This window comes from Rhea pennata, chromosome 1 (genome assembly GCF_028389875.1).
Source record: "Rhea pennata isolate bPtePen1 chromosome 1, bPtePen1.pri, whole genome shotgun sequence".
Classification (NCBI taxonomy): Eukaryota; Metazoa; Chordata; class Aves; order Rheiformes; family Rheidae; genus Rhea; species Rhea pennata.
In genome coordinates, this window is record NC_084663.1 from 208,642,800 (window position 1) to 208,664,636 (window position 21,837).

Below are 21,837 nucleotides of genomic sequence, written 5' to 3' on the forward strand. Positions count from 1 at the left end.
TATTATTAGTGAGCTGTGCAGCCAGTAAAGAATAGTCAAAGAAATCATAAAATAGATTTCAGTTAAAAAATGATTTATCCAAAGTTCCTCACAAATCATTTGCAATTTCCAACTTCTTATCCTTGCACAGAAATAATTCTGAGCAAAGAATTGAAGAGGAAGGATAGATTCCATGGACTTCACTGCTTTTAGGTTCTCATTGCTAACAATTTTCTCAAAGTAATCCAAAGACTTGAATTTCACCCCCAAAGATGGAGACTCCAGGATCACGAGGCAGTCAGCTATTTCCCTGCAAGATGTGTGCCATAGGCAACAGTTTTGGGCAAGGGAAGGCTTGAGGAAAGGGTTTGGTGATTGGCCCCAGCACAAACAACGTGGATGGTGGGTCTCACTTCTGCCCTAGTAACTTCTTCCTGCCACTTGTCAGCTCTGAAGAGCTGAGGGTCTCCCTTCACAGGATTCCTTCTCTCTGGGGCTGGGGCTGTCTAGAGGAGAAAGAGCAGTGTTTTCTGAAGGGAGTGGAGAGAGCAAATGCGGGGCAAAGCCCTGCACCGCCTCCCGGCTGGAGAGATGACAGTCTGCCTTTCAGGCTGCTCCGCTGGCCTCTCTCCTGCCTCTCACAAAGAGGCGCTTGCTGGTTTTGCCTTTCAGGGACGGAGAGCGAGGCTTGTAGAACAACGTCCCTGTACCTGCTCAGATCTTTGGTTCGCTGTGACCGTAAGTAACACTTGGAGGACAGTAAGGGGAGTGGTGTGGGCTTGACTGCACGCACACTAAACGTGGCCCAAGCTCCTCTCCCCGGTTCAACTGAGAAAGGTCACGCCAGTGGTGAGGCACAGAGATGCTAAGTGCTCACAAAGGTTGTGTTATCCAGGTGACTTGTGTTCTGCTGAACTGTACTGAAGCAGCTGAAGAATCTGCCTGGAGAGTTAGAAGCCGGGCTGCCCCAGGGGCGACGTTTTAAGCTCAGGAAGGCTCCAAGCACAAACAGCAGCAAATTGCAGGGGAGATCCCATCCCTCTAAGTCTGTCTGCGTGAGGCAGTCCCCGTAAAATAGTTGTGCCTGTAGAAGCGGAGTTGCTCACAGCTTCTGCTGCTTCTACTGACACCAGACTTCTGACCTGTGCTTTCCGCCGAGTTGTGCAGGATAGGGAGCCTTTGACCACGTTGTTGTTGAGAGGGCACTCTGCGGCAGCGTATCCGTATTTCTTTCAGCTCTGAGAATAAGAGAGAAAATGCGCCTGGTTGTGAAGGCAGTGGGATCTGTGTTTGGAGACCACCGGAGTAAGGTGAGGTGGTTGCGGAAGGGATGGTACCGCGGTGAGTGGCAGCAAAAGCACTTCCCTCTGTGTCGACCCTGGCAAGGAAGTGAGAGTAGGGTGCTATTTTGGACGTAGCCCAAGTTTCCGGCTCTGTCCTGCTAGCAGCAGAGCTACTGTGAGGAGGGGGCCTTGGGGACTGCCTTGTCCAGTGGCTGGGACTGCCGAATGAGCAGCTGGGCACATCTTCCGGGTGATGGTTGACGAGCTCTAAGTGGAGCCTTGCAAAGAGGCGGGAGAGAGACTGCCGAGGGGAAGGGGCATGCCGCATTCTTGCATTGGCTAAAGAGGAGGCCTGGTGGTGAAGCCCAGCAGTGAAACCAGAAGCTAAGAAATCTTCTGCCTCCTTGTCAGCCCTCCACAGATCCTAGGGACTTTATGTGTATACCGGTGAGAGGCAGCTTTCCTTGAGCTTTTGGCGAGAAGGACTAATCGCTCCCCTCCTTGGCAATCGCTCCCTGGCAGGTGAAGGCTGCGATCCTCTCTTTCATGAAGGAGCTGTTCTGCTCTGGTGTGGAGAACTGTTTGGCGTGGGGCATGGTGGCCTATATTTTCACAGAGTTCAGTCGGGCCACCAGCAGGCTGGTAAGAGCGGACCTTGACGGTTTGGACTGTGTTCTGCGCCCTTGTGTGTTGACGGCTCCACTGAAGCTGTGGAGGCGCCCAGGCTCTGGAGTCCCGGGTGTCACAAACTGATTGGCATCCAAAGGGGCATGCCCCATGGGTATCTCTGCCGCAAAAGACAGCAAAAGACAGATGCATGGGCTAAGCAGGACAAGCTGGAAAAGCCCTCTGATTGTTTCCTTGTCCTCTGCCCCTCCCAAGCCTCTCCTGTCCTCTCAAGAAGTCTGGGGCTCTGTGTCCTTTCAGGAAGCAAAGGGGCCATTGGCAAATGGCTTTCTTGAGTGTTGACAGCCAGCTCCGCAGCGGGGAAATCCTCGTAGATGGTTCGCTAGAAGAGTGACTTGCTGAAGATCTTAATTCTGCCTGGGCCTTTTCTCGCCAAGAGGAATTCTTGGTTATTCATTTGCTATGAGGCTGCTGCAGGCCTCATATGGCTGCATGGAGAAAAGCGGAAAGGACTCCCACTCCCACTTCCTCCTCCTCCTCCTCCTCGCTGAGGCCAGTCGTGCTATATTTCCAGTGCAGCAAAAGAGCGTGACTCCTCTGGAGAACACAGTTCCTTGCATTTCCTTTGGTGTCACTACAAGAGTGCTCGTGCCACGGAGCACCTCCTGTGCTTAATACACAATCTCCGTGACTGGGCTGTGCATCCAGACAGGCAGTGGCTCTCTGTGGCTCCATTCTGTGTAGCTTTTCCTGCAGCAGGGGATCTGCCACGCTGTTTCCCCCTGTCTTCTCGCCAGCACACTCTAAGGCTTCCCATTCTTGTCTTTTCTCAGGTGACGTGTGCTCCCAAATCAAAAGCCCCTACTTTCTCCTCCTGAAACCCCTAGCCTCCAACTGAAGAAAGAGGAACCGAGGGGAGTGTGTGCAAACGTCTGTCTTGCAGGAGTCAAGAGACCTATCTGAGAGGGAAGCGCTGGAAGAAAGCACGCTTCAAAGTCTGTGCTTGCAAGTCCTTCACTCTCTGGACATCTCAGCGAGCGGGATGGCGAGAGTAAGTTGTCTGAGCACCGGGTGCTCCTTCTGGCCTTGAGGATGCTTTCTTCTAGCCCTCGTCCTCTCCACTGAGAAGCTCTTCAGAGCCTGAGGCTGCGAGAAGGTCATGTCAGAGGGGAGGGGAAAGAGCGTCTTGTGAGTTACAACGCAAGAGGTGGGCTCAAGTGAAGATCAGGGCAGTGGCCTGGAACGAGAAGAGGTAGAGGAGAAAGGCCAGGAGAGATGGGAAGTGGCAGCGTGGAGCAGGGGCATTGGTGGTTCAGTGGTAGAATTCTCGCCCGCCACGCGGGAGGCCCGGGTTCGATTCCCGGCCAATGCAGCGTTCCTATTTAGCTCCGGAAGTGCAGCTTACGGGAGTGGACGGTGTGGTGGATTGAGAGCTGGCCGGAAGGCAGAGCTCGGAGGGCTCTCCTCAGCGGTGCAGAGTCTAGTTGGAAGCCTGTGGCTGCTACGGGGTCCAGTCTTGTTCAACTTATTCCTCAGTGACATGGGTGAAGGGACAGAGAGCCTGCCCAGCAAGTTTACTGATGATCCCCAAAGCCCATCACCAATGTCGGAGATGCGTCAGAGACTAGCCTGGGAACCGGGGCTACCATGGGAAGTGTCTTGATGTGTACACATTTGCACGGTGTGAGTAGGTGTGATCCTGGAGAACGCAGATGCCTGGTGGCTGAGAGCGCAGGAAATGAGTCTTCTAAGTACGGGTAGGTTACAACTGCCCATCCTGCACTCCACTGCCTCCTAGTCTGGGCAAAGACATCAGCACCTTCTGCTGCCCTCTTCTGCCCCTTCTCTCTGGTGTGCTGCCCCAAACCTTGGCTAGGGAGTGGCTTAATCCCAGGTGAATGTGGACTCAGAGCTCTTGCATCCCCAGCCTAGTTCCTGCTAAAGCAAGAATGCCTTTTGCATGGAAGCAGACTTGGGGGAAGTTGTCAAGCTCTTGAGAACATAGGCCTTTTTCCCCACCCCCCTGCAGGAGTGAGGCCTGGGGAGGCTTTCCAGCTGTCTCAAGTGATGCGCTCTGTGCTCAGAGAGCCAGGGAAGTTGAGACCAGTGTGTCACGGGCTTTGACAGTCGTTGATGCATCTGCCTGTGTTGTTTCAGCTCTGCAGTTGATGCAGGAAGACCATCATCCCAGTGTGCAGCAGGCAGCAGCTCAGGTCCTCAGAGACAACTGGCCAGAGCTGTGAAATGTTCAGACCAGCTCGGAGGTCACCAGAGTGCACCTCCCCCAGGAAAGTGAAGGGTGAGAAGGCCGTGCTAGCAGGGAGCCAGTGCACTCAGCTGACAAAAATAAAGCCTTGCTTGTGGAGCAGAAGCTCGTGCAGTGCTCGCTTGTGGCCGAGGCCTCTTGACAAGCCCCTGGCTCTGGCAGGGCTGTTGTGGTGCCTGCGGACCTGCTGTCCTTGCAGTGTGTCTGAGCTGTATGTGTATGGGGGAAGGGAGGTAGAGAGGGCTGTGAATCCTAACCTGACCTTGAACGCCATGAGGTGGTGAAGTGATTCCAGAATGCATATGTGGGAGGGTTGTGTTCTGGCAAGGCGGGGATTGATCTTCCAGAGCCTGGAGGAGTAGCCTCTGGCCATTTGTGGGTGTTTGGACTCTGGTTTTTGTGTTGCTGACCCCTCAGGGGGGCCTTGCCCAAGGAAAACCTGAGGAAGAAGCGAGGGGGGAAGGGGAATCGCCCTTGTTTGGATGACAAAGTGCCAGAGAGGTCTAAGTAAGAAGTCTCCCAGGAAGCACTGGGAGTGCTCTTCTGTTCTTTCTAAAACGTGGCTCCTCTTAGCGACTGGTGAAGGAAGAGCTGCCTGGGAAGACCTTGTGCCCTGAGACGCTCCTCCTGAGCCACAGAGAAAGCTCGGTGATGCTCTGGGGAGGAAGACGGAGGACCTGGGCAGGGCTCTGGCAGGCATGGGACCTGGGAGCAAGCCAGGAAGAGGGCAGGTAGCTGTAGAAGTAGGGGCACACGAGGACTTCGAGCACCCAAGCCTCTACTCAGAAGGGTGCTCGTGTGTGTCACACCCGCAGGCATCCTGTATGGCAGCAGGGTGCAAAATGCCAGGCCCTAGAAAGAGAGAGAGTGGAGTAGTACTGCTTGGGCTGTGGACGGAACTACCCAGGCTGTATTCAACACAAAACACAGCAGGTGGAAAGAGAGCTGATTTCAGTGCATTACTTATGTTTTATGTAGCAGCCTTGTGTTACAGCATTCACCTGTGGGATGGGAGAAGCCCACAGCTTGTCCTGATGAGGCTGGGAAGGGGCTGAGCAAGGAATTGAAGAGGAACGATAGATTCCATGGACTTCACTGCTTTTAGGTTCTCATTGCTAACAATTTTCTCAAAGTAATCCAAAGACTTGAATTTCACCCCCAAAGATGGAGACTCCAGGATCACGAGGCAGTCAGCTATTTCCCTACAAGATGTGTGCCATAGGCAACAGTTTTGGGCAAGGGAAGGCTTGAGGAAAGGGTTTGGTGATTGGCGCCAGCACAAACAATGTGGATGGTGGGTCTCACTTCTGCCCTAGTAACTTCTTCCTGCCACTTGTCAGCTCTGAAGAGCTGAGGGTCTCCCTTCACAGGATTCCTTCTCTCCGGGGCTGGGGCTGTCTAGAGGAGAAAGAGCAGTGTTTTCTGAAGGGAGTGGAGAGAGCAAATGCGGGGCAAAGCCCTGCACCGCCTCCCGGCTGGAGAGATGACAGTCTGCCTTTCAGGCTGCTCCGCTGGCCTCTCTCCTGCCTCTCACAAAGAGGCGCTTGCTGGTTTTGCCTTTCAGGGACGGAGAGCGAGGCTTGTAGAACAACGTCCCTGTACCTGCTCAGATCTTTGGTTCGCTGTGACCGTAAGTAACACTTGGAGGACAGTAAGGGGAGTGGTGTGGGCTTGACTGCACGCACACTAAACGTGGCCCAAGCTCCTCTCCCCGGTTCAACTGAGAAAGGTCACGCCAGTGGTGAGGCACAGAGATGCTAAGTGCTCACAAAGGTTGTGTTATCCAGGTGACTTGTGTTCTGCTGAACTGTACTGAAGCAGCTGAAGAATCTGCCTGGAGAGTTAGAAGCCGGGCTGCCCCAGGGGCGACGTTTTAAGCTCAGGAAGGCTCCAAGCACAAACAGCAGCAAATTGCAGGGGAGATCCCATCCCTCTAAGTCTGTCTGCGTGAGGCAGTCCCCGTAAAATAGTTGTGCCTGTAGAAGCGGAGTTGCTCACAGCTTCTGCTGCTTCTACTGACACCAGACTTCTGACCTGTGCTTTCCGCCGAGTTGTGCAGGATAGGGAGCCTTTGACCACGTTGTTGTTGAGAGGGCACTCTGCGGCAGCGTATCCGTATTTCTTTCAGCTCTGAGAATAAGAGAGAAAATGCGCCTGGTTGTGAAGGCAGTGGGATCTGTGTTTGGAGACCACCGGAGTAAGGTGAGGTGGTTGCGGAAGGGATGGTACCGCGGTGAGTGGCAGCAAAAGCACTTCCCTCTGTGTCGACCCTGGCAAGGAAGTGAGAGTAGGGTGCTATTCTGGACCTAGCCCAGGTTTCCGGCTCTGTCCTGCTAGCAGCAGAGCTACTGTGAGGAGGGGGCCTTGGGGACTGCCTTGTCCAGTGGCTGGGACTGCCGAATGAGCAGCTGGGCACATCTTCCGGGTGATGGTTGACGAGCTCTAAGTGGAGCCTTGCAAAGAGGCGGGAGAGAGACTGCCGAGGGGAAGGGGCATGCCGCATTCTTGCATTGGCTAAAGAGGAGGCCTGGTGGTGAAGCCCAGCAGTGAAACCAGAAGCTAAGAAATCTTCTGCCTCCTTGTCAGCCCTCCACAGATCCTAGGGACTTTATGTGTATACCGGTGAGAGGCAGCTTTCCTTGAGCTTTTGGCGAGAAGGACTAATCGCTCCCCTCCTTGGCAATCGCTCCCTGGCAGGTGAAGGCTGCGATCCTCTCTTTCATGAAGGAGCTGTTCCGCTCTGGTGTGGAGAACTGTTTGGCGTGGGGCATGGTGGCCTATATTTTCACAGAGTTCAGTCGGGCCACCAGCAGGCTGGTAAGAGCGGACCTTGACGGTTTGGACTGTGTTCTGCGCCCTTTGTGTGTTGACGGCTCCACTGAGGCTGTGGAGGCGCCCAGGCTCTGGAGTCCCGGGTGTCACAAACTGATTGGCATCCAAAGGGGCATGCCCCATGGGTATCTCTACCGCAAAAGACAGCAAAAGACAGATGCATGGGCTAAGCAGGACAAGCTGGAAAAGCCCTCTGATTGTTTCCTTGTCCTCTGCCCCTCCCAAGCCTCTCCTGTCCTCTCAAGAAGTCTGGGGCTCTGTGTCCTTTCAGGAAGCAAAGGGGCCATTGGCAAATGGCTTTCTTGAGTGTTGACAGCCGGCTCCGCAGCGGGGAAATCCTCGTAGATGGTTCGCTAGAAGAGTGACTTGCTGAAGATCTTAATTCTGCCTGGGCCTTTTCTCGCCAAGAGGAATTCTTGGTTATTCATTTGCTATGAGGCTGCTGCAGGCCTCATATGGCTGCATGGAGAAAAGCGGAAAGGACTCCCACTCCCACTTCCTCCTCCTCCTCCTCGCTGAGGCCAGTCGTGCTATATTTCCAGTGCAGCAAAAGAGCGTGACTCCTCTGGAGAACACAGTTCCTTGCATTTCCTTTGGTGTCACTACAAGAGTGCTCGTGCCACGGAGCACCTCCTGTGCTTAATACACAATCTCCGTGACTGGGCTGTGCATCCAGACAGGCAGTGGCTCTCTGTGGCTCCATTCTGTGTAGCTTTTCCTGCAGCAGGGGATCTGCCACGCTGTTTCCCCCTGTCTTCTCGCCAGCACACTCTAAGGCTTCCCATTCTTGTCTTTTCTCAGGTGACGTGTGCTCCCAAATCAAAAGCCCCTACTTTCTCCTCCTGAAACCCCTAGCCTCCAACTGAAGAAAGAGGAACCGAGGGGAGTGTGTGCAAACGTCTGTCTTGCAGGAGTCAAGAGACCTATCTGAGAGGGAAGCGCTGGAAGAAAGCACGCTTCAAAGTCTGTGCTTGCAAGTCCTTCACTCTCTGGACATCTCAGCGAGCGGGATGGCGAGAGTAAGTTGTCTGAGCACCGGGTGCTCCTTCTGGCCTTGAGGATGCTTTCTTCTAGCCCTCGTCCTCTCCACTGAGAAGCTCTTCAGAGCCTGAGGCTGCGAGAAGGTCATGTCAGAGGGGAGGGGAAAGAGCGTCTTGTGAGTTACAACGCAAGAGGTGGGCTCAAGTGAAGATCAGGGCAGTGGCCTGGAACGAGAAGAGGTAGAGGAGAAAGGCCAGGAGAGATGGGAAGTGGCAGCGTGGAGCAGGGGCATTGGTGGTTCAGTGGTAGAATTCTCGCCCGCCACGCGGGAGGCCCGGGTTCGATTCCCGGCCAATGCAGCGTTCCTATTTAGCTCCGGAAGTGCAGCTTACGGGAGTGGACGGTGTGGTGGATTGAGAGCTGGCCGGAAGGCAGAGCTCGGAGGGCTCTCCTCAGCGGTGCAGAGTCTAGTTGGAAGCCTGTGGCTGCTACGGGGTCCAGTCTTGTTCAACTTATTCCTCAGTGACATGGGTGAAGGGACAGAGAGCCTGCCCAGCAAGTTTACTGATGATCCCCAAAGCCCATCACCAATGTCGGAGATGCGTCAGAGACTAGCCTGGGAACCGGGGCTACCATGGGAAGTGTCTTGATGTGTACACATTTGCACGGTGTGAGTAGGTGTGATCCTGGAGAACGCAGATGCCTGGTGGCTGAGAGCGCAGGAAATGAGTCTTCTAAGTACGGGTAGGTTACAACTGCCCATCCTGCACTCCACTGCCTCCTAGTCTGGGCAAAGACATCAGCACCTTCTGCTGCCCTCTGCTGCCCCTTCTCTCTGGTGTGCTGCCCCAAACCTTGGCTAGGGAGTGGCTTAATCCCAGGTGAATGTGGACTCAGAGCTCTTGCATCCCCAGCCTAGTTCCTGCTAAAGCAAGAATGCCTTTTGCATGGAAGCAGACTTGGGGGAAGTTGTCAAGCTCTTGAGAACATAGGCCTTTTTCCCCACCCCCCTGCAGGAGTGAGGCCTGGGGAGGCTTTCCAGCTGTCTCAAGTGATGCGCTCTGTGCTCAGAGAGCCAGGGAAGTTGAGACCAGTGTGTCACGGGCTTTGACAGTCGTTGATGCATCTGCCTGTGTTGTTTCAGCTCTGCAGTTGATGCAGGAAGACCATCATCCCAGTGTGCAGCAGGCAGCAGCTCAGGTCCTCAGAGACAACTGGCCAGAGCTGTGAAATGTTCAGACCAGCTCGGAGGTCACCAGAGTGCACCTCCCCCAGGAAAGTGAAGGGTGAGAAGGCCGTGCTAGCAGGGAGCCAGTGCACTCAGCTGACAAAAATAAAGCCTTGCTTGTGGAGCAGAAGCTCGTGCAGTGCTCGCTTGTGGCCGAGGCCTCTTGACAAGCCCCTGGCTCTGGCAGGGCTGTTGTGGTGCCTGCGGACCTGCTGTCCTTGCAGTGTGTCTGAGCTGTATGTGTATGGGGGAAGGGAGGTAGAGAGGGCTGTGAATCCTAACCTGACCTTGAACGCCATGAGGTGGTGAAGTGATTCCAGAATGCATATGTGGGAGGGTTGTGTTCTGGCAAGGCGGGGATTGATCTTCCAGAGCCTGGAGGAGTAGCCTCTGGCCATTTGTGGGTGTTTGGACTCTGGTTTTTGTGTTGCTGACCCCTCAGGGGGGCCTTGCCCAAGGAAAACCTGAGGAAGAAGCGAGGGGGGAAGGGGAATCGCCCTTGTTTGGATGACAAAGTGCCAGAGAGGTCTAAGTAAGAAGTCTCCCAGGAAGCACTGGGAGTGCTCTTCTGTTCTTTCTAAAACGTGGCTCCTCTTAGCGACTGGTGAAGGAAGAGCTGCCTGGGAAGACCTTGTGCCCTGAGACGCTCCTCCTGAGCCACAGAGAAAGCTCGGTGATGCTCTGGGGAGGAAGACGGAGGACCTGGGCAGGGCTCTGGCAGGCATGGGACCTGGGAGCAAGCCAGGAAGAGGGCAGGTAGCTGTAGAAGTAGGGGCACACGAGGACTTCGAGCACCCAAGCCTCTACTCAGAAGGGTGCTCGTGTGTGTCACACCCGCAGGCATCCTGTATGGCAGCAGGGTGCAAAATGCCAGGCCCTAGAAAGAGAGAGAGTGGAGTAGTACTGCTTGGGCTGTGGACGGAACTACCCAGGCTGTATTCAACACAAAACACAGCAGGTGGAAAGAGAGCTGATTTCAGTGCATTACTTATGTTTTATGTAGCAGCCTTGTGTTACAGCATTCACCTGTGGGATGGGAGAAGCCCACAGCTTGTCCTGATGAGGCTGGGAAGGGGCTGAGCAAGGAATTGAAGAGGAACGATAGATTCCATGGACTTCACTGCTTTTAGGTTCTCATTGCTAACAATTTTCTCAAAGTAATCCAAAGACTTGAATTTCACCCCCAAAGATGGAGACTCCAGGATCACGAGGCAGTCAGCTATTTCCCTACAAGATGTGTGCCATAGGCAACAGTTTTGGGCAAGGGAAGGCTTGAGGAAAGGGTTTGGTGATTGGCGCCAGCACAAACAATGTGGATGGTGGGTCTCACTTCTGCCCTAGTAACTTCTTCCTGCCACTTGTCAGCTCTGAAGAGCTGAGGGTCTCCCTTCACAGGATTCCTTCTCTCCGGGGCTGGGGCTGTCTAGAGGAGAAAGAGCAGTGTTTTCTGAAGGGAGTGGAGAGAGCAAATGCGGGGCAAAGCCCTGCACCGCCTCCCGGCTGGAGAGATGACAGTCTGCCTTTCAGGCTGCTCCGCTGGCCTCTCTCCTGCCTCTCACAAAGAGGCGCTTGCTGGTTTTGCCTTTCAGGGACGGAGAGCGAGGCTTGTAGAACAACGTCCCTGTACCTGCTCAGATCTTTGGTTCGCTGTGACCGTAAGTAACACTTGGAGGACAGTAAGGGGAGTGGTGTGGGCTTGACTGCACGCACACTAAACGTGGCCCAAGCTCCTCTCCCCGGTTCAACTGAGAAAGGTCACGCCAGTGGTGAGGCACAGAGATGCTAAGTGCTCACAAAGGTTGTGTTATCCAGGTGACTTGTGTTCTGCTGAACTGTACTGAAGCAGCTGAAGAATCTGCCTGGAGAGTTAGAAGCCGGGCTGCCCCAGGGGCGACGTTTTAAGCTCAGGAAGGCTCCAAGCACAAACAGCAGCAAATTGCAGGGGAGATCCCATCCCTCTAAGTCTGTCTGCGTGAGGCAGTCCCCGTAAAATAGTTGTGCCTGTAGAAGCGGAGTTGCTCACAGCTTCTGCTGCTTCTACTGACACCAGACTTCTGACCTGTGCTTTCCGCCGAGTTGTGCAGGATAGGGAGCCTTTGACCACGTTGTTGTTGAGAGGGCACTCTGCGGCAGCGTATCCGTATTTCTTTCAGCTCTGAGAATAAGAGAGAAAATGCGCCTGGTTGTGAAGGCAGTGGGATCTGTGTTTGGAGACCACCGGAGTAAGGTGAGGTGGTTGCGGAAGGGATGGTACCGCGGTGAGTGGCAGCAAAAGCACTTCCCTCTGTGTCGACCCTGGCAAGGAAGTGAGAGTAGGGTGCTATTCTGGACCTAGCCCAGGTTTCCGGCTCTGTCCTGCTAGCAGCAGAGCTACTGTGAGGAGGGGGCCTTGGGGACTGCCTTGTCCAGTGGCTGGGACTGCCGAATGAGCAGCTGGGCACATCTTCCGGGTGATGGTTGACGAGCTCTAAGTGGAGCCTTGCAAAGAGGCGGGAGAGAGACTGCCGAGGGGAAGGGGCATGCCGCATTCTTGCATTGGCTAAAGAGGAGGCCTGGTGGTGAAGCCCAGCAGTGAAACCAGAAGCTAAGAAATCTTCTGCCTCCTTGTCAGCCCTCCACAGATCCTAGGGACTTTATGTGTATACCGGTGAGAGGCAGCTTTCCTTGAGCTTTTGGCGAGAAGGACTAATCGCTCCCCTCCTTGGCAATCGCTCCCTGGCAGGTGAAGGCTGCGATCCTCTCTTTCATGAAGGAGCTGTTCCGCTCTGGTGTGGAGAACTGTTTGGCGTGGGGCATGGTGGCCTATATTTTCACAGAGTTCAGTCGGGCCACCAGCAGGCTGGTAAGAGCGGACCTTGACGGTTTGGACTGTGTTCTGCGCCCTTTGTGTGTTGACGGCTCCACTGAGGCTGTGGAGGCGCCCAGGCTCTGGAGTCCCGGGTGTCACAAACTGATTGGCATCCAAAGGGGCATGCCCCATGGGTATCTCTACCGCAAAAGACAGCAAAAGACAGATGCATGGGCTAAGCAGGACAAGCTGGAAAAGCCCTCTGATTGTTTCCTTGTCCTCTGCCCCTCCCAAGCCTCTCCTGTCCTCTCAAGAAGTCTGGGGCTCTGTGTCCTTTCAGGAAGCAAAGGGGCCATTGGCAAATGGCTTTCTTGAGTGTTGACAGCCGGCTCCGCAGCGGGGAAATCCTCGTAGATGGTTCGCTAGAAGAGTGACTTGCTGAAGATCTTAATTCTGCCTGGGCCTTTTCTCGCCAAGAGGAATTCTTGGTTATTCATTTGCTATGAGGCTGCTGCAGGCCTCATATGGCTGCATGGAGAAAAGCGGAAAGGACTCCCACTCCCACTTCCTCCTCCTCCTCCTCGCTGAGGCCAGTCGTGCTATATTTCCAGTGCAGCAAAAGAGCGTGACTCCTCTGGAGAACACAGTTCCTTGCATTTCCTTTGGTGTCACTACAAGAGTGCTCGTGCCACGGAGCACCTCCTGTGCTTAATACACAATCTCCGTGACTGGGCTGTGCATCCAGACAGGCAGTGGCTCTCTGTGGCTCCATTCTGTGTAGCTTTTCCTGCAGCAAGGGATCTGCCACGCTGTTTCCCCCTGTCTTCTCGCCAGCACACTCTAAGGCTTCCCATTCTTGTCTTTTCTCAGGTGACGTGTGCTCCCAAATCAAAAGCCCCTACTTTCTCCTCCTGAAACCCCTAGCCTCCAACTGAAGAAAGAGGAACCGAGGGGAGTGTGTGCAAACGTCTGTCTTGCAGGAGTCAAGAGACCTATCTGAGAGGGAAGCGCTGGAAGAAAGCACGCTTCAAAGTCTGTGCTTGCAAGTCCTTCACTCTCTGGACATCTCAGCGAGCGGGATGGCGAGAGTAAGTTGTCTGAGCACCGGGTGCTCCTTCTGGCCTTGAGGATGCTTTCTTCTAGCCCTCGTCCTCTCCACTGAGAAGCTCTTCAGAGCCTGAGGCTGCGAGAAGGTCATGTCAGAGGGGAGGGGAAAGAGCGTCTTGTGAGTTACAACGCAAGAGGTGGGCTCAAGTGAAGATCAGGGCAGTGGCCTGGAACGAGAAGAGGTAGAGGAGAAAGGCCAGGAGAGATGGGAAGTGGCAGCGTGGAGCAGGGGCATTGGTGGTTCAGTGGTAGAATTCTCGCCCGCCACGCGGGAGGCCCGGGTTCGATTCCCGGCCAATGCAGCGTTCCTATTTAGCTCCGGAAGTGCAGCTTACGGGAGTGGACGGTGTGGTGGATTGAGAGCTGGCCGGAAGGCAGAGCTCGGAGGGCTCTCCTCAGCGGTGCAGAGTCAAGTTGGAAGCCTGTGGCAGCTACGGGGTCCAGTCTTGTTCAACTTATTCCTCAGTGACATGGGTGAAGGGACAGAGAGCCTGCCCAGCAAGTTTACTGATGATCCCCAAAGCCCATCACCAATGTCGGAGATGCGTCAGAGACTAGCCTGGGAACCGGGGCTACCATGGGAAGTGTCTTGATGTGTACACATTTGCACGGTGTGAGTAGGTGTGATCCTGGAGAACGCAGATGCCTGGTGGCTGAGAGCGCAGGAAATGAGTCTTCTAAGTACGGGTAGGTTACAACTGCCCATCCTGCACTCCACTGCCTCCTAGTCTGGGCAAAGACATCAGCACCTTCTGCTGCCCTCTGCTGCCCCTTCTCTCTGGTGTGCTGCCCCAAACCTTGGCTAGGGAGTGGCTTAATCCCAGGTGAATGTGGACTCAGAACTCTTGCATCCCCAGCCTAGTTCCTGCTAAAGCAAGAATGCCTTTTGCATGGAAGCAGACTTGGGGGAAGTTGTCAAGCTCTTGAGAACATAGGCCTTTTCCCCCACCCCCCTGCAGGAGTGAGGCCTGGGGAGGCTTTCCAGCTGTCTCAAGTGATGCGCTCTGTGCTCAGAGAGCCAGGGAAGTTGAGACCAGTGTGTCACGGGCTTTGACAGTCGTTGATGCATCTGCCTGTGTTGTTTCAGCTCTGCAGTTGATGCAGGAAGACCATCATCCCAGTGTGCAGCAGGCAGCAGCTCAGGTCCTCAGAGACAACTGGCCAGAGCTGTGAAATGTTCAGACCAGCTCGGAGGTCACCAGAGTGCACCTCCCCCAGGAAAGTGAAGGGTGAGAAGGCCGTGCTAGCAGGGAGCCAGTGCACTCAGCTGACAAAAATAAAGCCTTGCTTGTGGAGCAGAAGCTCGTGCAGTGCTCGCTTGTGGCCGAGGCCTCTTGACAAGCCCCTGGCTCTGGCAGGGCTGTTGTGGTGCCTGCGGACCTGCTGTCCTTGCAGTGTGTCTGAGCTGTATGTGTATGGGGGAAGGGAGGTAGAGAGGGCTGTGAATCCTAACCTGACCTTGAACGCCATGAGGTGGTGAAGTGACTCCAGAATGCATATGTGGGAGGGTTGTGTTCTGGCAAGGCGGGGATTGATCTTCCAGAGCCTGGAGGAGTAGCCTCTGGCCATTTGTGGGTGTTTGGACTCTGGTTTTTGTGTTGCTGACCCCTCAGGGGGGCCTTGCCCAAGGAAAACCTGAGGAAGAAGCGAGGGGGGAAGGGGAATCGCCCTTGTTTGGATGACAAAGTGCCAGAGAGGTCTAAGTAAGAAGTCTCCCAGGAAGCACTGGGAGTGCTCTTCTGTTCTTTCTAAAACGTGGCTCCTCTGAGCGACTGGTGAAGGAAGAGCTGCCTGGGAAGACCTTGTGCCCTGAGACGCTCCTCCTGAGCCACAGAGAAAGCTCGGAGATGCTCTGGGGAGGAAGACGGAGGACCTGGGCAGGGCTCTGGCAGGCATGGGACCTGGGAGCAAGCCAGGAAGAGGGCAGGTAGCTGTAGAAGTAGGGGCACACGAGGACTTCGAGCACCCAAGCCTCTACTCAGAAGGGTGCTCGTGTGTGTCACACCCGCAGGCATCCTGTATGGCAGCAGGGTGCAAAATGCCAGGCCCTAGAAAGAGAGAGAGTGGAGTAGTACTGCTTGGGCTGTGGACGGAACTACCCAGGCTGTATTCAACACAAAACACAGCAGGTGGAAAGAGAGCTGATTTCAGTGCATTACTTATGTTTTATGTAGCAGCCTTGTGTTACAGCATTCACCTGTGGGATGGGAGAAGCCCACAGCTTGTCCTGATGAGGCTGGGAAGGGGCTGAGCAAGGAATTGAAGAGGAACGATAGATTCCATGGACTTCACTGCTTTTAGGTTCTCATTGCTAACAATTTTCTCAAAGTAATCCAAAGACTTGAATTTCACCCCCAAAGATGGAGACTCCAGGATCACGAGGCAGTCAGCTATTTCCCTACAAGATGTGTGCCATAGGCAACAGTTTTGGGCAAGGGAAGGCTTGAGGAAAGGGTTTGGTGATTGGCCCCAGCACAAACAAAGTGGATGGTGGGTCTCACTTCTGCCCTAGTAACTTCTTCCTGCCACTTGTCAGCTCTGAAGAGCTGAGGGTCTCCCTTCACAGGATTCCTTCTCTCCGGGGCTGGGGCTGTCTAGAGGAGAAAGAGCAGTGTTTTCTGAAGGGAGTGGAGAGAGCAAATGCGGGGCAAAGCCCTGCACCGCCTCCCGGCTGGAGAGATGACAGTCTGCCTTTCAGGCTGCTCCGCTAGCCTCTCTCCTGCCTCTCACAAAGAGGCGCTTGCTGGTTTTGCCTTTCAGGGACGGAGAGCGAGGCTTGTAGAACAACGTCCCTGTACCTGCTCAGATCTTTGGTTCGCTGTGACCGTAAGTAACACTTGGAGGACAGTAAGGGGAGTGGTGTGGGCTTGACTGCACGCACACTAAACGTGGCCCAAGCTCCTCTCCCCGGTTCAACTGAGAAAGGTCACGCCAGTGGTGAGGCACAGAGATGCTAAGTGCTCACAAAGGTTGTGTTATCCAGGTGACTTGTGTTCTGCTGAACTGTACTGAAGCAGCTGAAGAATCTGCCTGGAGAGTTAGAAGCCGGGCTGCCCCAGGGGCGACGTTTTAAGCTCAGGAAGGCTCCAAGCACAAACAGCAGCAAATTGCAGGGGAGATCCCATCCCTCTAAGTCTGTCTGCGTGAGGCAGTCCCCGTAAAATAGTTGTGCCTGTAGAAGCGGAGTTGCTCACAGCTTCTGCTGCTTCTACTGACACCAGACTTCTGACCTGTGCTTTCCGCCGAGTTGTGCAGGATAGGGAGCCTTTGACCACGTTGTTGTTGAGAGGGCACTCTGCGGCAGCGTATCCGTATTTCTTTCAGCTCTGAGAATAAGAGAGAAAATGCGCCTGGTTGTGAAGGCAGTGGGATCTGTGTTTGGAGACCACCGGAGTAAGGTGAGGTGGTTGCGGAAGGGATGGTACCGCGGTGAGTGGCAGCAAAAGCACTTCCCTCTGTGTCGACCCTGGCAAGGAAGTGAGAGTAGGGTGCTATTTTGGACCTAGCCCAGGTTTCCGGCTCTGTCCTGCTAGCAGCAGAGCTACTGTGAGGAGGGGGCCTTGGGGACTGCCTTGTCCAGTGGCTGGGACTGCCGAATGAGCAGCTGGGCACATCTTCCGGGTGATGTTTGATGAGCTCTAAGTGGAGCCTTGCAAAGAGGCGGGAGAAAGACTGCCGAGGGGAAGGGGCATGCCACTTTCTTGCATTGGCTAAAGAGGAGGCCTGGCGGTGAAGCCCAGCAGTGAAACCAGAAGCTAAGAAATCTTCTGCCTCCTTGTCAGCCCTCCACAGATCCTAGGGACTTTATGTGTATACCGGTGAGAGGCAGCTTTCCTTGAGCTTTTGGCGAGAAGGACTAATCGCTCCCCTCCTTGGCAATCGCTCCCTGGCAGGTGAAGGCTGCGATCCTCTCTTTCATGAAGGAGCTGTTCCGCTCTGGTGTGGAGAACTGTTTGGCGTGGGGCATGGTGGCCTATATTTTCACAGAGTTCAGTCGGGCCACCAGCAGGCTGGTAAGAGCGGACCTTGACGGTCTGGACTGTGTTCTGCGCCCTTGTGTGTTGACGGCTCCACTGAGGCTGTGGAGGCGCCCAGGCTCTGGAGTCCCTGGTGTCACAAACTGATTGGCATCCAAAGGGGCATGCCCCATGGGTATCTCTACCGCAAAAGACAGCAAAAGACAGATGCATGGGCTAAGCAGGACAAGCTGGAAAAGCCCTCTGATTGTTTCCTTGTCCTCTGCCCCTCCCAAGCCTCTCCTGTCCTCTCAAGAAGTCTGGGGCTCTGTGTCCTTTCAGGAAGCAAAGGGGCCATTGGCAAATGGCTTTCTTGAGTGTTGACAGCCGGCTCCGCAGCGGGGAAATCCTCGTAGATGGTTCGCTAGAAGAGTGACTTGCTGAAGATCTTAATTCTGCCTGGGCCTTTTCTCGCCAAGAGGAATTCTTGGTTATTCATTTGCTATGAGGCTGCTGCAGGCCTCATATGGCTGCATGGAGAAAAGCGGAAAGGACTCCCACTCCCACTTCCTCCTCCTCCTCCTCCTCCTCGCTGAGGCCAGTCGTGCTGTATTTCCAGTGCAGCAAAAGAGCGTGACTCCTCTGGAGAACACAGTTCCTTGCATTTCCTTTGGTGTCACTACAAGAGTGCTCGTGCCACGGAGCACCTCCTGTGCTTAATACACAATCTCCGTGACTGGGCTGTGCATCCAGACAGGCAGTGGCTCTCTGTGGCTCCATTCTGTGTAGCTTTTCCTGCAGCAGGGGATCTGCCACGCTGTTTCCCCCTGTCTTCTCGCCAGCACACTCTAAGGCTTCCCATTCTTGTCTTTTCTCAGGTGACGTGTGAAAAATCAAATCAAAAGCCCCTACTTTCTCCTCCTGAAACCCCTAGCCTCCAACTGAAGAAAGAGGAACCGAGGGGAGTGTGTGCAAACGTCTGTCTTGCAGGAGTCAAGAGACCTATCTGAGAGGGAAGCGCTGGAAGAAAGCACGCTTCAAAGTCTGTGCTTGCAAGTCCTTCACTCTCTGGACATCTCAGCGAGCGGGATGGCGAGAGTAAGTTGTCTGAGCACCGAGTGCTCCTTCTGGCCTTGAGGATGCTTTCTTCTAGCCCTCGTCCTCTCCACTGAGAAGCTCTTCAGAGCCTGAGGCTGCGAGAAGGTCATGTCAGAGGGGAGGGGAAAGAGCGTCTTGTGAGTTACAACGCAAGAGGTGGGCTCAAGTGAAGATCAGGGCAGTGGCCTGGAACGAGAAGAGGTAGAGGAGAAAGGCCAGGAGAGATGGGAAGTGGCAGCGTGGAGCAGGGGCATTGGTGGTTCAGTGGTAGAATTCTCGCCCGCCACGCGGGAGGCCCGGGTTCGATTCCCGGCCAATGCAGCGTTCCTATTTAGCTCCGGAAGTGCAGCTTACGGGAGTGGACGGTGTGGTGGATTGAGAGCTGGCCGGAAGGCAGAGCTTGGAGGGCTCTCCTCAGCGGTGCAGAGTCTAGTTGGAAGCCTGTGGCTGCTACGGGGTCCAGTCTTGTTCAACTTATTCCTCAGTGACATGGGTGAAGGGACAGAGAGCCTGCCCAGCAAGTTTACTGATGATCCCCAAAGCCCATCACCAATGTCGGAGATGCGTCAGAGACTAGCCTGGGAACCGGGGCTACCATGGGAAGTGTCTTGATGTGTACACATTTGCACGGTGTGAGTAGGTGTGATCCTGGAGAACGCAGATGCCTGGTGGCTGAGAGCGCAGGAAATGAGTCTTCTAAGTACGGGTAGGTTACAACTGCCCATCCTGCACTCCACTGCCTCCTAGTCTGGGCAAAGACATCAGCACCTGCTGCTGCCCTCTGCTGCCCCTTCTCTCTGGTGTGCTGCCCCAAACCTTGGCTAGGGAGTGGCTTAATCCCAGGTGAATGTGGACTCAGAGCTCTTGCATCCCCAGCCTAGTTCCTGCTAAAGCAAGAATGCCTTTTGCATGGAAGCAGACTTGGGGGAAGTTGTCAAGCTCTTGAGAACATAGGCCTTTTTCCCCACCCCCCTGCAGGAGTGAGGCCTGGGGAGGCTTTCCAGCTGTCTCAAGTGATGCGCTCTGTGCTCAGAGAGCCAGGGAAGTTGAGACCAGTGTGTCACGGGCTTTGACAGTCGTTGATGCATCTGCCTGTGTTGTTTCAGCTCTGCAGTTGATGCAGGAAGACCATCATCCCAGTGTGCAGCAGGCAGCAGCTCAGGTCCTCAGAGACAACTGGCCAGAGCTGTGAAATGTTCAGACCAGCTCGGAGGTCACCAGAGTGCACCTCCCCCAGGAAAGTGAAGGGTGAGAAGGCCGTGCTAGCAGGGAGCCAGTGCACTCAGCTGACAAAAATAAAGCCTTGCTTGTGGAGCAGAAGCTCGTGCAGTGCTCGCTTGTGGCCGAGGCCTCTTGACAAGCCCCTGGCTCCGGCAGGGCTGTTGTGGTGCCTGCGGACCTGCTGTCCTTGCAGTGTGTCTGAGCTGTATGTGTATGGGGGAAGGGAGGTAGAGAGGGCTGTGAATCCTAACCTGACCTTGAACGCCATGAGGTGGTGAAGTGATTCCAGAATGCATATGTGGGAGGGTTGTGTTCTGGCAAGGCGGGGATTGATCTTCCAGAGCCTGGAGGAGTAGCCTCTGGCCATTTGTGGGTGTTTGGACTCTGGTTTTTGTGTTGCTGACCCCTCAGGGGGGCCTTGCCCAAGGAAAACCTGAGGAAGAAGCGAGGGGGGAAGGGGAATCGCCCTTGTTTGGATGACAAAGTGCCAGAGAGGTCTAAGTAAGAAGTCTCCCAGGAAGCACTGGGAGTGCTCTTCTGTTCTTTCTAAAACGTGGCTCCTCTGAGCGACTGGTGAAGGAAGAGCTGCCTGGGAAGACCTTGTGCCCTGAGACGCTCCTCCTGAGCCACAGAGAAAGCTCGGAGATGCTCTGGGGAGGAAGACGGAGGACCTGGGCAGGGCTCTGGCAGGCATGGGACCTGGGAGCAAGCCAGGAAGAGGGCAGGTAGCTGTAGAAGTAGGGGCACACGAGGACTTCGAGCACCCAAGCCTCTACTCAGAAGGGTGCTCGTGTGTGTCACACCCGCAGGCATCCTGTATGGCAGCAGGGTGCAAAATGCCAGGCCCTAGAAAGAGAGAGAGTGGAGTAGTACTGCTTGGGCTGTGGACGGAACTACCCAGGCTGTATTCAACACAAAACACAGCAGGTGGAAAGAGAGCTGATTTCAGTGCATTACTTATGTTTTATGTAGCAGCCTTGTGTTACAGCATTCACCTGTGGGATGGGAGAAGCCCACAGCTTGTCCTGATGAGGCTGGGAAGGGGCTGAGCAAGGAATTGAAGAGGAACGATAGATTCCATGGACTTCACTGCTTTTAGGTTCTCATTGCTAACAATTTTCTCAAAGTAATCCAAAGACTTGAATTTCACCCCCAAAGATGGAGACTCCAGGATCACGAGGCAGTCAGCTATTTCCCTACAAGATGTGTGCCATAGGCAACAGTTTTGGGCAAGGGAAGGCTTGAGGAAAGGGTTTGGTGATTGGCGCCAGCACAAACAATGTGGATGGTGGGTCTCACTTCTGCCCTAGTAACTTCTTCCCGCCACTTGTCAGCTCTGAAGAGCTGAGGGTCTCCCTTCACAGGATTCCTTCTCTCCGGGGCTGGGGCTGTCTAGAGGAGAAAGAGCAGTGTTTTCTGAAGGGAGTGGAGAGAGCAAATGCGGGGCAAAGCCCTGCACCGCCTCCCGGCTGGAGAGATGACAGTCTGCCTTTCAGGCTGCTCCGCTGGCCTTGGAGCGGGTGCCTCTCCTCCATCATTGCGAGAGGACACTGACACCGGCTTTCTGCACGAGGGCTCTCATAAGCATGCGCACAAGCATCTGTGGGCTTCTCTCAAGGATTCTTCTGTCAGAACAATTCTACTTCATGCAAAAAGTAAAACCCTGTGTGCCTGACACAGGCTCCCCTATCTCCATCAGAAGCATGCTACTCTCAGCTGGCTTGCTCAGGCATTTGGACCACTAATTCGACCCTGGCCGTTCAGGTGATTCCTTTCAGGAAAAGAGTTGGCACAATTGTCAGTTCCCGCAGCCTTCATCCTCCAAATCCTTGGATGAAGACATTGCTCCGTAAAAGCAGAAGAGGATCATGTTGCCTATCATCAGACCGTTAGGCCATTCCGTCCCAATGAAGTAGCACTGACCGCTACAGAGGCAAACAACGAGGTTTCCTTAGCAGGCCCTGGAAGTGGAACACTAGTGCGGAGCCAGTCTAAATGAGAAACTTCCAACCTAATCCCATCAGTTCAGGGAGTGCCAAGAAGGGCTTTCCGGTGAGCGAGCGCGAGGAACTGTGTGAGCAGTGCGACTGACTAACCAGTGCCGATTTCCAGTGTCTGTCTTCTGTGTAAAGTCTCTCCTGCCTCTCACAAGGAGGTGCTTGCTGGTTTTGCCTTTCAGGGACGGAGAGCGAGGCTTGTAGAACAACGTCCCTGTACCTGCTCAGATCTTTGGTTCGCTGTGACCGTAAGTAACACTTGGAGGACAGTAAGGGGAGTGGTGTGGGCTTGACTGCACGCACACTAAACGTGGCCCAAGCTCCTCTCCCCGGTTCAACTGAGAAAGGTCACGCCAGTGGTGAGGCACAGAGATGCTAAGTGCTCACAAAGGTTGTGTTATCCAGGTGACTTGTGTTCTGCTGAACTGTACTGAAGCAGCTGAAGAATCTGCCTGGAGAGTTAGAAGCCGGGCT

At 54.5% G+C, this 21,837-nt stretch overlaps 4 non-coding genes across 4 annotated transcripts; all 4 read left to right on the plus strand.

Annotated features, from left to right (window-relative positions):
- The first annotated feature begins 3,190 nt into the window (after positions 1 to 3,190).
- On the plus strand, positions 3,191 to 3,261 carry TRNAG-GCC (transfer RNA glycine (anticodon GCC)). The gene has a single exon. It is a non-coding gene; the product is annotated as a tRNA-Gly (tRNA).
- Positions 3,262 to 8,256: 4,995 nt separating this feature from the next.
- Positions 8,257 to 8,327, plus strand: TRNAG-GCC (transfer RNA glycine (anticodon GCC)). The gene has a single exon. It is a non-coding gene; the product is annotated as a tRNA-Gly (tRNA).
- A 4,995-nt stretch (positions 8,328 to 13,322) lies between these two features.
- On the plus strand, positions 13,323 to 13,393 carry TRNAG-GCC (transfer RNA glycine (anticodon GCC)). The gene has a single exon. It is a non-coding gene; the product is annotated as a tRNA-Gly (tRNA).
- Positions 13,394 to 18,395: 5,002 nt separating this feature from the next.
- Positions 18,396 to 18,466, plus strand: TRNAG-GCC (transfer RNA glycine (anticodon GCC)). Its single transcript has one exon. It is a non-coding gene; the product is annotated as a tRNA-Gly (tRNA).
- Positions 18,467 to 21,837: the final 3,371 nt, after the last annotated feature.